Source organism: Octodon degus, unplaced genomic scaffold (genome assembly GCF_000260255.1).
Source record: "Octodon degus isolate 3935 unplaced genomic scaffold, OctDeg1.0 scaffold00075, whole genome shotgun sequence".
Taxonomy (NCBI): Eukaryota; Metazoa; Chordata; class Mammalia; order Rodentia; family Octodontidae; genus Octodon; species Octodon degus.
In genome coordinates, this window is record NW_004524651.1 from 11,173,347 (window position 1) to 11,189,994 (window position 16,648).

At 48.9% G+C, this 16,648-nt stretch overlaps 1 protein-coding gene across 1 annotated transcript in view; it reads left to right on the forward strand.

Moving 5' to 3' along the window:
* Ptprm (protein tyrosine phosphatase, receptor type M) overlaps window positions 1–16,648 on the forward strand; it is a 681,934-nt gene that overhangs the window by 460,194 nt on the left and 205,092 nt on the right. The gene's annotated exons all lie outside the window — the stretch shown is intronic.

Here is a 16,648-nt window from a genome sequence, read left to right on the forward strand (position 1 = left end):
CTTAGCGGCCACCCAGCCAGAGCGTGGAACCTGCCTTGGTTTGGAAGAGTGGAGCCATCGCTGAGCACCAACGCAGGGCAGGAAGCAGGGCACAGTTCTGGGTGCAGACAGTGCTCTGGTTCTGCATGAGCAAGTTCAGGCGCCCATGAAGTGGAGCTGCTCTCTACCAGTGGCTGAGCCAATGTGGGCGGGGGAGAGTCACTTCTGAAATTCTGCACATCCACAGCGGAGGCTCTGGGTTTGGATGAAGTCACTTGGAGTTGCTGTGGAGAGAGGGAATGCAATGCTGGCAAGGACGGCGGAATCTTGGGTGACAGCGACGTGTGGGGCAGAGTGAACGTGCAGCTCCATGTGTGTGCACCCGCTCCCTTTCCTGCTTTTGCTTCATTTATGGTTGTGTCCCCTGCAGGCTCCAGGATGGCGCTGCTGGTCACCTGTGTGGGTGCCTGGTCATGGGCCCCAGTGCCCACTCGCTTTCTTTTTACCCATTACTTAATCACTCTCTTCTATTCTTTCTCTTCATTCTGTTTTATTCCTATTATTTTTCTTTTCATTATCTGTTCTCCATCTCCGTGTTTATGCAGATTCCTAGTTTTCTGGCCCTAAATGGTGGGAGGGGTACTGTAACCAAGCCTAGATATTCAAAATGAACACTGCAGAGAGATTCACTGTAAATTATGGGGTATGTTGGCTCTTGGGTCACTTGGCTGCTGTCTGTGAGAAATAGCTGGAAGTTCCTAAGACACCAGGCCGCTGGGGCCTAGGCTAAATGCTCACTAATCCTCCATGGTTCTGTTTCTGCTGGATTAACTGTCTTTCTACCTAGGTCTCTCAGGTAGGCGCTGAGGTTCTCTTATAAATTATGCATTGGAAGAGGTTGCCTCCGGTAACGTATGGCCTTGATACAACTTTCGACTAACTTCCGGAGGCCTTGTCAGATTCTTCATGATTATGTGCCACGCAGTGATGATAAAGCCTTGTCCTCACAGCATGTGCTGCTGCTGGATTTCCTTTTCTGAAATAAAGAATATGTTCTCCATGAAGTAAACTTCCCCACACACTGTACCTGTAAATACAAAATGTAATGCTCGGGACCTGACCAGCCATGTGCCCAAACCAACATGTTGCATAGACATTCTTAAAATTTTGGATTGTTCAGGGTTTCACACCAAAACTGAAGCTGTCTTGATCACTTTTCTTTTGTGGCTGAGACAAAATACCCAATGCCCAAAATTAAAGAAAAGAAAAGGTTTATTTACCTCACGGTTTGTGAAGGTTTCAGTCTATACTCAAATGGCTCCAAAGCAGAGTAGCATGTGGCAGAGGACAGCAGTTCATGACACCAGAAAGCAGCAAGCTCAGAAAGGGAGGAGCAGAGAGCGCCAGCCTCTTTCCCTCCCTTACGTCGTGCATGGGCTGCCACCTAGGGTGGGTGTGCCACTTGCACCTCTAATCCCAGCATTGGACTCTGAGTTAAGCATAAACTCTAAAAGCCTGCCCTGTGATTGCATGAGGCTTTGGGGGGACATCTAGACACAAATCATAACACTAAATCCCTCGCAACCCAAGGACTTACACACATATCCCCTTATGCAGATGCCATTTTGGGCCATCTCTCAGAATTGCCAAAGTCCTAACAGTTTTAGCATTCCTGAAAATTGTAAGTTCCAAGTCTCCTGCAAGTTGTAAGGCGAACTCTTAGCTGTGAGCCACAGTACAAATGAAAAGTTAAACACTTCCAACACTGGGTGGCACAAGATAAACATTACCATTCTAATAGGTGCAAACTGGGGAATATATTGGGGCCAAAGCAAGTTCAAAAATCCAGAAGGGCAAAAGTTAACTCCTGTCACTCTATGTGGAACATCTGGAGCAAGCTGTGGTGAGTTGTGAGCTCCAGATGGCTTGCCGGGCCCCGCCCATGTGGAGCTTCTGTTGGTTCTAGCTACCAGGGCTTCTCTCCTAGGCCCTCTGCTTATTCCTTGCAGCTTTCCTTACATGATCCACATTCCTGTTGTTTCCAAACTTCTGCGTTCTCCACTTCACCTTTGGCTTCACACTTGTAACTCCGCACACCGCTTTCTCAGGAGCACACTGCCTGGCCTCACAGGCCTCCTTCTCAAATCTGCGTAGAAATCTTCTTAAACTCAGAACTCTTGCATTCCGCATGCACCTACAACCAGCACTACATGGAGGATGCCAAGGCCCACCAGCAGCTGGAGGAGTGTCCAGCTTCCCTCTCTCAGCTGGAGGGGCCAAGTGCCCGGATCGCGGAGCACTCTGAGTGCAGTTCTGAGGAGCAAGTTCTCTGCACTGCTGCCATTCTGGAACCTGGTGCAGCTGCTGCTATTCTGGAACGTGGCTCTCTGTGACTTCCTCCTCACAGCAAACTCTCACTTTTGAGGCTGTGAAGAGTAGAGTGAGTCCTGCTGCTCCTTGTGATGCCCTCAGGCCACCTTTTCTAGTCTCCTGTTCCTCCTCAGCAGTGGATATCTCCTTAGCTCTTTCTTTGCAGTCCACAGCTGTACTGGAGCTTTTTTCCTGGCCAAACTCACAGTGTTTTAAGTCATTCTGCTGGGGGTTTTGCTCTTGTTTCTCAACATATAAATCGGACTAAGATCTCCCAACAGTAGCCATCACACGGCCCCAACATTAGACTGCCTTCAACTTTCTCCCACCAGATTAACTAGTAGTGGTCCACCGTTAATTGCAGTCTAGGGCAAAGTCTCTAGGTACAAGCAAAATGCAGACAAACTTTCTGCCAAGCCATAGCATGCATCCTCTGGAGCCCAGCAGCCAGGGCAGGCCTTCCCAGCAGAAACCTCCCAAGCCTGCTCTTTGCAGGCAGGATTCCTGTCAGCACGCTGGTTTTCCAAGCTCTGACCACAGTCTCCCACACAGAACAGCCGAAGTTATTCCAGCTGTGCTCTTTCAGGTGACATCTCCAAGCCTTTACAAATGCTTCTCAGAAGCCTTTCCCAACAGTTCTTGAGCCAGATGGTCAGATATAGTGACAGCGTCGACCCTACTCTTCTGATACCAAAATCTGTCTTGGTTACTTTTCTCTTATTTCTGAGACAAATACCCAAGGCTCAAAAGTAATAAAGAATATGTTTATTTAGGTCACCATTTGTGGAGGTTTCAGTCCACACTCCCTGACTCCACAGCAGAGTGGCACAAGGCAGAGGGCTCATGGTGGTAGAAAACAGCAAAACCTGCAGGCGCAAAAGAGAGGAGCAGCGCAGGAGCCAGCCTCTCTCCCTTGCCTGTGTTGTGTGCAGGCTGCCTGCCCAGGGCAGGTGTCGTACTCACATGGAGCATTGGATCAGGAAACAGTCCAAGCCCTAGAAGCCTGGCCCATGACTGCATGAGGCTTTGGGGGCATCCAGACACAAACCATAACAGAAACCTACATTTCAGAGGCCGTGTTTGTAGACAGAAGTGACAACATACCGCTGGCCATTGATGAGTCACCAGCTTGTTTCATTATTGAAGCTGACTAGTGCTGGTCAGCAAGGGATTGGTGTCTTAGTCCCATTTCCCAGGATCCCCCAGGAAGGATTTCATTGAAAAGGGGACAAGGCGGCAAATTGAGCAGAGGGCATAGGCAAGAGGAAGGAAGAGAACTGCCCTGGAACAGTTGCCTGGGTCTAACGAGCTATTTTTGCCACATGGTCCTGGTGGCTGCTTTGGTGGGAATTGGCTTTGCCTGCTTCCCTCTGCCCACAGTGCTGTTTCCTGTCTCACATGCACACCAGTGGACAGGAGGACAGGAGGGCAGCCCTGCAGGCTCCCAGCACTTCTTCAAGTCCCTGTAGAATCAGCCAGTGGCCTGTGTCTGTGTCATGCTGTCCCCTGAGGCCCAGAGGCCTGGACAGCAGCTGAGCTGAGGAGCACGGGGCATCGTGTTGGTCCGTGTGTTCTGGTATTAGATGAGCGTCATCGTTCCTGACGGTCTGGCCATCAGCGACCACCAGTGGCTGGAGGCAGCATCTAACAGAAACAGAAAAGGCTGGCCGATGCGGGCCAGCTCGTGACACTTTGCACAGAGCGTCCTGAGTGAAAGCCCACAGACCCTTAGCTTCATTTAGCTGTCAGGCCCCATAAACCTGCCATAGTTCAATAGCCGGTTGTTTCTGGTTGCTAGGCATTAGTCCATTTACAAAATTGATAAGGCATACTATGTGTTTATTTTCATGTTATTCCATAGGCAAAGCAATTTCTTCTTACTTTCCCTGTTGCAAAATTATATGTTGTGAGGGTGCAGCGTTCTGTGGCTCAAGTGTTAGAGGAAGGGGAGATAAATATCTGTGAAATCAGTATTTCAGACAGTGCCACATGGCAGTAAGCTCTCAAAATTAACACACAGTAGCTTGTGTAGGAGATATTTTTACCACATTTCATCCGAGTATAATTAAACATAGTTGTGCAAAATGAAAATTCTTACATTTTCAACATTTTTCTCAAGGAATAATTTATCTCAATAACATAGTTGACAGAAGTTAGTATATAAGCACCATCAAGTTTACTATGATTAATTATATTTACTATTGTTTAGAAAATTGCTGTGGATCATTCATAAGTTTGAGAACATTTGTATTAATTACAATAAAACCCGTCTCAGCCATTGTGTTATCAAGAAGTTGCAGAAGTTGCAATGACTGAGAAATAATTAAACAGACATAAATTATTTTACAAAATAGCAAGTGGTACCTGTTCTATGACATAAACACTGGTTACTGGTAAATATAACTAATTTAATCTTGAAATAATAACCCCCTTTCTTTCTAAATTGCACTGTAGCACATGTACATTTTACAAAGAAATCATATATTATTAAATATTTAGTACCCATTGTATTATATTTAGCAGCACTAGCACTACCAATAAGAGATTCCTAATGATACTAAGAAATATTCCTGAAGACATGAAACGAAAAAGAGAAGAGGGAAAATTTGATGAAAGCCCTGTTTTCAAAGGAAGCCTGAGGTGGATGACTGCAGGCAGCTGCAGTCGGCCGCAGCCTCCGCTTGGCCTGTTTACCAGGGAGACGTGACTCTTCCTCCTGGTACTTGAGAGTGGCTTGCACGCAGGAAACCTCGCCAGCCTGCATGCCTAGTTCAGAGTCGTTTCAGATCCTCACTTCCCAAAGCTACCTGGGGAAAGTCCTGCACGGACCTTCCTGTCTGAATACTGGAGTGAATCTGTGCTCTTCGCACGTGGCAGGCACACAGCGAGAACCAGCTGCTGAGGCCTTCTGCCCTGCACGTGCTGCCAGGTGCTGAAAGCAGCTGTATGGAGCACAGCCACGCAGACTCGTCACCTCCACCTGCCCACCGCCTCTGTCCTGCAGACTTCTGGGTGATGGCAACTGAAAGGCCTGGGGTGGACAGGTCCACCTGTGCTGGTGGGCACACCCCCTGTGCCACCTGCCGCCGCCACCGCCTGGATTCAGTGATCTCTCCACTCTGTTATTGACCCCAGCCCTGCCTATTGGCTCATGTGATGGTGTTCCCTTAATGATACTTTGTGCTTCTTCATAAGATGATCTTAAGACGAGTGAGGGGATGTAGGTAGCATTCTGCCAGCCACTAGGAGGAAGCTAAGGCAGGGACCATGGCCTTAGTTCTGCAAGCTTGGCATCACATCCCTGCCCTCCACTTGGAGTAGTTAAATCTAAATGTGAGGTGTGTGGAGCCTTGGCTTGCAAGCTGGATTCACGTGGGTTATAATTCAAGTTGGCTGGAAAGTCCCATAAGAAATAATGGAAATACCCACAATGCATCCTGAGTCTTACAAAGCACCCATTAACCCACCTCTGCATAATTAGAAAAAGGTTACACATACTGAGCATAATTTACCAGAAACACCAATAATTTTCCTAGTGTATTCACCAAAAAGGTGTAAAGCATATCTAGTTTACCCCAAACCAAAAGTGTGCGCTGTATTCACCATTCAAGTTGACATCTGCGGCTTGCAGGAAGGGAGAATGGAATGGAAGCTGGTTATTACTTGGAGGGAGAGTCCCTTGCATTCGAACACCAGGGACCTGGCTCTCGGCTGTACTTCCTGTCCTGGAAGAGTCGGTAGCCCCCAGGACCTGCTTCTGGCTCACGAGTCTCAACATTTTCAGAACTAAAGGCTGGCCTCAGGTCGTCTGCTTCTGCCTTTTCTCCACATTGTTCTCTTGTGTCTGCTCTCTGTCCCTGCCTTCCTCAGCTTCTTTTCTAGCTTCTGGGGCACCATTTTGAGAGCAGTAATCATAACAATTATACCAAGCCCTGACTGAAATTAGTCCATAAACACATGCATCTGGGCGTGTGTTACGTTCAGAGTCTAGTTTCAGATCCACGCTTCCATGTGGAACGTGGCTCTCTACGACTTTCTCCTCCAAGCAAACTCTCACTTTTGCACTTTTGAAGCTGTAAAGGGTAGAGTCTGCAGTCCCCCAGACTACAAAGGGGAAGGTTTCTGACGTGCGCTTTCGTAGCAGTGAGTGCTTACAGCTGCGCAAGTGGCTGGCATTTGGGTTGTCACTAAAGAAGTTAAACCTAACATTGTAGTCATAGTCCAAGCTGCTCGTTCGTGGGGCCAGTTGTAACTCGGAGGTCTGAAGATGTTCACTTCTCTGAACTAGTTTCTGTGCATGAGCCAGGACACAGTGGTGGTCATGCTGCAGATCTGTAGGGAGATGATTCGTGTGCGCAGTTGGTGCCTGCTAAACGGTAACCAAAGGGCTCAGAAGTGGGGGAGCCTTCCCGGAGCACCAGGCAGAGGGTGGCAGAGCTTGCACTAAACAGATGAGTTTGCTTCATTTTGAATTAATCTTTTTAAAATTTATTTATATATTTGGTACAGAGTTTCACACGCAGCTCAGGCTCATAGTGATCCTCTTGTCTCAGCCTCCCCAGTGCTGGGATTTACCACGCCCAGTTCTGGTGGCTGGCTCAGCACACCGAAGGTCCCGGGCCCGGCACTGCGTGTGGTACCGGGGATCAAACCCATGTCCTTGCGCTTTCCAGGCAGGCACTTAGACCACTAGCTATCTTCCCTGCTCATGTGCCTGCTTCTTAAACTCCCCACCACAGGGACTCATAGGTGCCTCTTGCTCCTACAACTCAGGTCCTCTCTGCAGTCCTTAGCAGAAAGCTCAGTACCGTCCTCAGCCCACTACAGTTCACCAGGCATGAAGTCAATAGAAGGAATACTGAGAGTGCGGAGTCCCAGCCTTCAAAGGGGAACGTCTCCATGAAACCCCTTCCACTTCCTCTGCTCCACTGTCCCGCTTCTAGATCCTTCTGGATATTGTGTGGCATCCTTTGATCCTGAAGTTCGCTGTGGGGACTGGCCATCCCATGGATGCAGTGTCCTTTGTGTGCAGGAACATGTTGGGTTTGCGGGCCCCAGGCCCTCCTTCCTCGGGACACATGAGAGCAAGGGCTCGAGAGGGCTCCCCACCCGGCGACCTTGGCCGAAGCCCTTGCTGTGTGTCCCTTGGTTTTCCCGAAATACCAAGTGTGTAGTAGTGGAACAGACATCATCAAGTGAGCTGCTGCGTGCAGTGCCGCCCCAATGCACAGGATCCATGCTAGTTGCGTGCATGATCCAGGAGAGCCTGAGCCCGTGCGGCCCTCCTCTCGGTGCCCACGGAAGGCACGCCTCCAGATCTTCATTTCAGATACAGAGATGCCATCTCTGCTTTGGAGGGGGACTCCCCTGCTCTGCCATGGAGGCCACTGTCCCTTGGCCCCCACGGGTACACCCTGGCTGGCTCTGAGTATGAAGGGCCCACAGCCACCCATCCTGTCCTGAAGTCCTGAGGCCGGGCTATGGTGCAGGAGCTGAGGCAGAGCGCAGGCCTGCAGCTGTGTGGGGACAGCCCACCCGGCTCGGGAAGCTTTGGGTCACCTGACCTTGGCATCCAACATAGATGCTCTGGAGATCAAAGCTTGTCAGGCCAGACCTAGCAGGGTGCCGGGCAGCACCCTGTGCTCTGGGGAGGCTGGGACGCGGCAGCAGCTAAGGAGCGGATCGCACTGGGAGGGCTTGAGAACACCACCTCGCTTAGTGGGCGTGGCTCCGAACCCAGGCAGCCCGCCTCTTCGGTTCTTTCCAGTTGGGTTTTTATTAGTAAGTAAAACAGCAGTAAAAAATACCTGGAGTGAGTAGAAGGGAAAAGTATATACAGTTAGACAAACACAGGTCAATTTCTAATCTGACTTCTTTGCTCAAAATTCAGGATGCCCTTTTATTATAAATCTACAGTTATTCTTACCAGGGAATACAGTTATAAATGGATTTTTTTCCATCACATTCAATTACAGAAAATTGCAAAAATAATATTTTTGAGGACAAAGACAAGCAACTGTGTCAAGAGGTTTTTTGAAGTTTGGGGATGATGACATCAGTATACTAAGATGTGACACTATGATAATATGTATCTTTTTAGATAAGAGAGGAGTGTCCTCACTCACTGCGGGCTTTGAAAGGAATAGTGCCCCACTGGATCCAGTGAGCTTTGGGCTTTTTTTTTGGGGGGGTGGTGTTTAGTACACCCTGGTTCTGTGTTGGCATTAGTATGTTGGAGCTAAAGTAAAGCTATAGTTATGGATTTTACTGCAACAAGTAAAAATGGACTCATTTATGCAGTACCAACATATTTCTCTTGCTTGGCAAAATCTTGGCAAATTGTAGCCAGGGTTTATTCTGTCTAGGAGTAGCCTGCTTTCTCGCTCCTGTGCATGCTCAGGTGCGAATAGGTTTCCACTGTTAATTATGTCCAGGCGATGCTGACGGATGGCACTTGCTGCTTCCAGGCTGGATACCTTGGGCCCAGGGAGACACAGCAGGGCTTTCTGAGGCTCAGGGGCTGGGGAGTGGCGTGTGGTGCAGCGTTTGCCTAGCACCCAGGACACTCAGGGTTCTAGCCCCAGTGCCCAAAAAAACTTAATAAATAAACAACGTAAATCTTCACTGAAACGCTAGACTTTGGATTGCTTGGCTTCAAAAAGAAACTTAGGAGGTATAGTGGATTGCTGATTGGTGGTCAACTTGTTACACCAGCTGAACTGAACCAGCATGGTGCTGGGCATGGGAGGCCCACCTGAGGACTGTTGCCAGCAAAGTAAGAGGCAGAACTGGAGAAGCTGTTGGGAGGCTGGTAGGGAAGCTGGAGAAGCTGCTGGAGCCGTGGGAAGCTGCTGGTTTTCTTGGGCTGCTCTGCTGGAGGACCTCACCATGCTGGCCTTCCTGATGAACTTGGCTGTTCTCACCAGAGGAGGAGCTCAGGGCCTCATTGCCACTGAGAATGGCTGTGGTTCACTTTGGGGGAGCTCTGGTCCTCATCCTGAGCATCACTTCCTGTCTGGAGGGGAGGATGGCGCACTGATCAGCCTCATGGAGAAGCTTGTCACATTGGCTTTTCTGATGGGAACTCGGCTTTCCTCATCACTGGAGGAGCTCAGGACCTCGCTGGTGCTGAGGATGGCTGTGGTACTTTCGGGGGAGCTCTGGATATCTCGAGGTTGCTTCCTGCTTCTAGCCCCGATCACTTGGTCTGCCAGCACAGATCCTTCATCCCACTGGCACAGACTTCCCAGCTTCCACCGCTGACCTTTGGGCCTTCCCAGCACAGAACTGTGAAGTGGGCCTGCGTGAGACATTGTCGTGGACTCTAGGCCTCCAGCTGGACATGTGAGAGGCACTGGTATGGGCTCTAGGTTTTCAGCTGGACTCGTGTCGGATATTAGGATCCAGGCCCCCAGCTCTATGCTTTCGTCTTTCATTTGTGGACAGATTTCCTGCCCTCTTGCGTATGATTCTCTGGGTGATTATAGAATCACACTGTTCCCCTTACAAGAACCCCAGCCTGTGACAGGAGGAGAAATGCAAGTTTGATAACATGATAGGATGTTTCATTCATTTTCTATAATATTGATATTCTGATAGACACAATCCCTCCTTTGTGGTTTTTAAAGTTGAATAGTAATTTTATATGTTTAATGTATTAAAAATCATTTAAATGAATAGATTTTTTATTTTTATTTTTTATGTGTATAGTACAGGGTCTACGGGGTCTCACTACACAGATCGAGACTTGTGGGGAGCCTTTCCGTATTCAGCCTCTCAGGCGCATGTGCCACCGCGCCCAGTTGCAGTTGCTGTCTCAGCACGCCTCGGGGGCGGGGCTGGCGTGACAGGCCGGGTATCAAACCCCTGGCCCGTGTGTCTGCCTAAGCAGGTGCTTTAATCCGCTGAGTTATCTGGCTGGCCCTGAATATATATTTTAATGGAGAAACAACAATGAAAAGAAAAATGAATTCATTTGAATCCCTACTCATTTTTTAACTCAAATTTTATTTTTCTATGTGTTCACGGATACAGTGATTTGTGTATTCACAGGGTGTGGTGAGGCACGTCGGTACGTGAGCACAGGGTGTCCGCTAGCCCAGGGCCACCCGCACGTCTCGTGCTGCAGACCTCGGTCCCTCCTGTGCCAGCACCACCTCACCCCCTTGCCTTCCCATCAGTTGTCTCCTTGGTTACTCACCTGCTCTCCAGCCCCTCCCCCACCACTCTGCTCAGCCTCTCTGACCACCATCCTGCTTTTGAGCCAGTTTTGAAACTGTCCTTTAGCTCTAGATTTGCAAGCAACATGCATTTAGATTACAAAGCCATATTCGGGATGCTAACTAAATAGCTTCAGGATGCAGTTCTCCTTAGACCGCAGGCTGGGGTCCAAGGTCACCTAAAACCCGAGCACCCCAGTTCTTCCATCTGCGTGCAGAAGCTCTGCTCGTCCCTTTGCTTCCTTTACTGCTTGTGGTTGCTGGAGTCTCCTTTCTGCTGTCCAGAGCTTCCCTGCTGCATGACTGAAATGCTTCCCTGGGGGTGTTTGGTGTTGAGTTTATGGCTCATTGTCCTGTGTGAGCCAGAAAACATTCCCAGGGGGACATTTAGGGATGGGCTCAGGGTGCCTGCGTAGTTATCATCAGGAGTTACCACACGGCTTTAGCCTTTCCTGGTGTGTCCATCTGAAAGCCTGAGTTGGGGGTTCAAAGTTAGAGTCAGGAGCTAAAGCATTTGGCTTTCCCTTAAGAAAAGCTGGTCAATTGTCACAGCCTAAATCCTAGGCATGGAGAAGATCCCAAGATACATTAGAACCCTGAAAATGAAGTGGCCTCATAGCCTTTGTCCCAGAGTGGTCTTGCTTCCTTCCGGGACACTTAGAGATCTTGGAGTGTCCTTAGCAGAAAACACTTATAATAGCTTGTGCTTGTGACATACATTTGTAGTCACCATAGTCATGACTTCTTTTTTTTATTCATTAAGCTAGGGTTGACTCAGTTGTGGCCATAGCGACATCAGAAGGCATGGCTAAGGGCCCAACTGTGCTGCTCCAGGAGCCGCCAAGGCCGACCCCAGCAGAGACGCACGAGGACCGTGTCTGATGGGCCTTTGCTCACTGACCTGTTTCTAGCCATAGGTGTTCGTTACACTGGAAGACACTGCAGACACCCAGGCTGCTCATCTACCCACACGTCCACTGGTGCCCCGAGAGGTGCCCAGCAGCCCTGCTGGCCTGAATGACTGGTTCTTACTCACGGGGACAGGAAGGCTTAAGCCTTGGTTGTCTCTGTGGGCATTGTGGTCCCTGTATAAGCAGAACTCAGTCTGTGCCCAGCATCCGCCTTGCCGTGGATTCCTGCATTTCTCGCTGATCCAGTCTGGGAAGCCCGTGGATTCTTTTGAGTGTGACTATTTAGATATACATAATGATCACATCCATCATAGCGAACTTGTACCTGTACAGGGCATTTCTCAGTTCCTCTTTCTTTCTCCTGTTCCCTTCCGTCCCTTCAGCACCTCTTCCCCTCCTTATTTACAAAGCTTTCTTTCCATTTTATCCTTTTTTCCTCTTTCTCTCACCTTCTTACATATTTGTTAAGCAAAAACAGACAACAACCGTAAATATACATGCACCAAATGTAAGTGTACCAAATTACACAAAACAAATATTAGCAGACATGAAAAATCAGCACTAACACAACTGTAATAGGAGGCCACAATATCCACCATCACAGATAGATCAAATAGACAAAAAATCAACCAAGAAATATCAGAACTTAGCCAAGCCTGTGAACAAATACTTGGTAGATGTCTATAAAGTGCTCCTCCCTATAACATCAGAATATACATTCTTCTCAGCTGAGACATTCTCCAAAATAAACCACATATTAGCCCATAGAACATGCTTAAATAAATGCAACAAAATTGAAATTACCCCATGCAGATCATCTGAACATAGTGCAATGAAATTAGAAATCAGTGCCACAGAAATCACAAAAACTCCAGAAATACTTGGAAATTGCAGAACACCTGCTGAACAACCAATGAATCGTAGGTGAGACTGAATGACGATGTGGATACCACATACGGGACCTTAGGAGACACGTGAAGCAGGCCTAAGGGGGAAATTGCAATGAATTCTGGAAAAGAAGCCCAGAGAAACAGCCTGGGGATTCTTGAGCCCCGGATGTTTCTATTGTGGTTCTTTTCCCCACAGGACTGAATTTCTTAAATCCTGTTCACATGAATCATCTTCCTGGTCTTTGAAAGGAGCCTCCTGGGGTAGAAGAAAGTCCTGGGTGCCCTTGGTAGTGCCCTTCTCCACAGAGGGTCTGGGAGGGAGCCAGCCCGTCCACCCCATAAGGTCTTCCTCCCAGGTTAGTCAGATCCCCAAGGGCCCTGGGACTCCTGAAAGAGCAGGCTCCTGCCACACCTCCTGTCGATTTCTTTATTTTCTTTGTGCTGGATTTGGAAATGAGTAATATTTATCAAGTTGATATCATCTAAGTGCAAAGCAGTGGTCTAGTGCCCTATACAGTTGCCACTCTGTGTGTGCCAATTATGGATTCAACCAACTACGGCTTGAAAATATTAGGGGGGGAAGGGCCGGCCAAATAGCTCAGTCGATTGAAACGCCTGTGAGCAGACACAGGGGCTGGGGGTTCAATCCTTGGGCCTGCTGTGCCGGCCCCACCCCTGGGGTGCGCTGATATAGCAATTGAGACTGGGCATGGTGGCACACGCCTGTAATCCCAGCTCTTGGGAGGCTGTAAACAGGCGGATCACTATGAGTCTGATCTAGTAGCGAGACACTGAAAATCCTGTAGACCCGTCCCTAAAATACAAAAGAGAAAGAAAGAAAGAAAGAAAGAAAGAAAGAAAGAAAGAAAGAAAGAAAGAAAGAAAGAAAGAAAGATATTAGGGGGAAAGAAACACTTGTCCATACTGAACGTGTGCTGGCTTTTTCTTGTCGTTGTCCCTAAAGGGTAGGGTATGGCAGCTGCTCACACAGTGCCCATGGCAGAGTCGGCCTCAGAGGTCGTGTCATGCCGCCATTGCCCTGGCATTTCATGGACAGGATCTGAGCACTGGTAGGCTCTGGGGTCCGCAGGGGCTCCTAGAAACAGTTCCCCTGGCACTGTGAGGGACCATGTGTCCTGCGCCCTCTGAGCTGCCCTACTTGGTCTCGCTGGTCCGGGCTGCTATACATCCCACAGGTGCCATCCAGGGTCATACTCCGCCCCCGTGAGGCCACCCCCAGCTGCACCAGGGTCAGCTTCCTGTCCTGCTCCACGGCCAGAGCTGGACAGGCTTAGAGGCAGCGTCCACGCCCTTCCTGTGCCCTACTGCGCTGCAGGTGTGTGCACTTCCACCCACTGGAATTTCCAAACAACTTCTCTTCTCCCTAAAATCCAAAATCATTCCCTTTTTTAAGCATGGTACAGTAGCCTGCCTCAGTCTGGACTGGATGCAGCTGGTTGAATGTCCCTTCGAGGAACTTTCCTGTCCCCCACTGGCCAGTGGTGGGGTGCAGGCTCTGTCACCCTTTAGTTAGTCTGCACATCCCCGATGTCTCTGGCCATCCTCCTGATCTGTTAATCACGCCTCCCCAGAGGGACCGCCAAGGGCAGGGGCTATTTTCCAAGGATGCGCAAGTCGCCACTTCTTCTCCTATGTAGCTTCTGCTTTCGTGGTCGATGCTGATGGAAAGACAGCGGCAGCGGCTGCTTCAGCTGAAGTTCTGAGTACCCGAGTGAAAGGATTATTCATTCTGTGGTGGGAGAGACTGACCTGAGACAGCAGCTGATGAATGAGCACCATTAACAAGTTCATGGTTTCAAAGGTCAGAATTACAGTCCTGATTACGTACAGGGCCGCACACTCCACTGATATCCGGGTCCTCTTCCAAGCATGAGACATAAAAGGACGTTGCTCGCCATTTTCTAAATACCGTATGTTCTATGATTTATAAAATTTTGAATTCTCAAAAGCATCTTTAATTACTACCCTGGCCACTGCATTAGCTTTAGTGGTTTTTTAGTTAAATTGAGGGCACTCAGCAATCATTTCTCTTTCAGATGTTGCACTGGTAATTTAGTGATAATATGGGAAGAACTTACACAATTTAACTAGAGCTCTGAATAAATAACAAATCAAATTAAGCTAAGGTAAATGAAATAGCCCTAAAAAGATCCATAAATTAAGAGAGAAACTAAGCAGAATATTGAAAAACAAATTAAAATGGATTTTTGGCTTCTGCCGTGCTGCTTACTGCCGCAACTGCAGGGCTCCACTGAAAGAGGCCGTTGGCCCGGAAGTCTCTTAGTTTTACGATTTGGAAAACACAGGCTGTTATCCTGTTTCTCCAGTGACATGCAGTCCCCTTGGAAGCTGTGCCTGCAATGAAAAAGATACTGCCCTTGGGCCCAGTAGTGCAGCCTGTGGGTTTTGACTAGGTAAAGCCCATAAGCACTGGAAGCGGGGCTATGGAGAGCTGTTTGTATTCCTGTGTTCCTGGCAGCATTATTCGAATAGCTAAAAGGCTGAAGCAACCCAGGTCCCCTTTAGCAGAAGAACAGATAAAGGACGTGTGCTGTACACACAATGGAAGAGCATTCAGTCTTAAACAGGAAGGGCATTCCAACACAGCTCAATTTGGGTGAATCTTGACAATACAGTAAATGAAATAAACCAGTCACAAACCCACTAAGAGAGTAGGATTCCACTTATGAGGTACCTGCAGAAGTCAGACTCATGAACCAAAAGCAGAATGGGGTGACGGGGGGCTGGGCCAGAGGAAGCGGGAGTTCGAGTTTATTGAGGGAATGGAGTGTGAGGGTCAGGTGATGAGAAACTCTAAAGGTGGGCAGTGGTGATGGCTGCAGTTATGTGAATGAACTCAATACCACTGAATTGCACTCCTAAAAATACTGAAAGTGATACAGTGTAGGGCATCTACACTTCATCATGGTTGATGTTTCACTATTGGCAGGTGGAAGGTGCTCAGAGGTTCTGAACTTGCAGCCCTGCTCTTGCCGTCCCAAGCAACGGGCAGCCTTAGAGCATGGACTGCGCTGGGGTTGAGGATGCCCAGCGCAGCCAGGCAGGCGTGGCATGGTTCTGAGGGTTCTGTGGCTCAGCAGACAGCAAGATGTGTTTGTGTGGTTGCTATGAGTTGACCTGAGCTCACAGGAAGTGTGCACCCCCAGGTCTTCTGGCAGCAGTGACAGTGAGAAAAGCAGCTGCATTTTGACTTCCCTAAATCCAGGCAGAAAGGCTTCTGACCAGCCTCACACAGCCAGCTGTTGTGATCACCGGGGCGGAGAGCAGGTGTCCTGCCCTGTTATTTTCTGGCTCCAGAGAGTGAAATATAGGTTGCGTTAAGCCCATGACTTCCACAGCTGCCAATTTTTTAGCCTCTTTTGATGAGTAGGAACAGTGGCCCAGGCCTTCCGTGAACAGAACATGGATATGTGCAGGGTCCTGGAAGCTCCAGGCTTCGCGCAGAATCTGCAGAGCTAGGTGCAGACCTTGCATTGTGTGGTTTCAGTCTTGTGGATTGATGGAAAGGAAATAAATGCAGCCTAAGAGGCCATGGCTCCTCTTGGTGGATCCTGACTTATTTTCTAGATCCCTATTTCTATATAGCGTAGACTGAGTAGCTCTCAGCAGGCTAGAAACTTAGGGCAGCAGCCCTGGCTTTGTCACCGTTGCCTCCCACCTTCCCGACCAAGGCGAGGCCTGGCTAAATTTCAGTTCCATGCTTCATGAGTGAATAAGCCAGCAGGTCCTTCCCCAGACGCACCCGTGTACTCTGCCTGCGAAGGTCCTTTCCAAGCTCCAGGAGTGGCTGGGCGCAACCCAGCCTACTTGTTCTGTCCCGTTCATGAGGCAACAGCAAGTCCTGTTTGGGCAGAAGGTGGGTGCTGCGGGTGGCCCCGGCCTTGAGCATGCCAGGCAGAAGCTTCGCCTCCAGGCTCAGTGACAGCCTGCAAGTTCTGTTCTTCCTTCCCGCTCTCACTTTCTGAGAAAAATATGCCTTTCTCTGGATGACATCTCCCTTCTGCAACAGAAGGCAGTGCCCAGGGATGGCACTTCACCTGCTGCAGAGCCTGCTTGGGGACCCTGTGAGCCTGTACAGATGGTGCATGACTCTAAGACGTTTCTTACAGAGCCTTCCTTACCCCTAATAAGCCAGGAAAGATGCCTAAGACTCTAGATCAATAAATAAATGGATAGAAACAATATTTGGCATAAAGGACGTAAATTGCAATGTCTGTGGATGAACAGGGGTAGACCC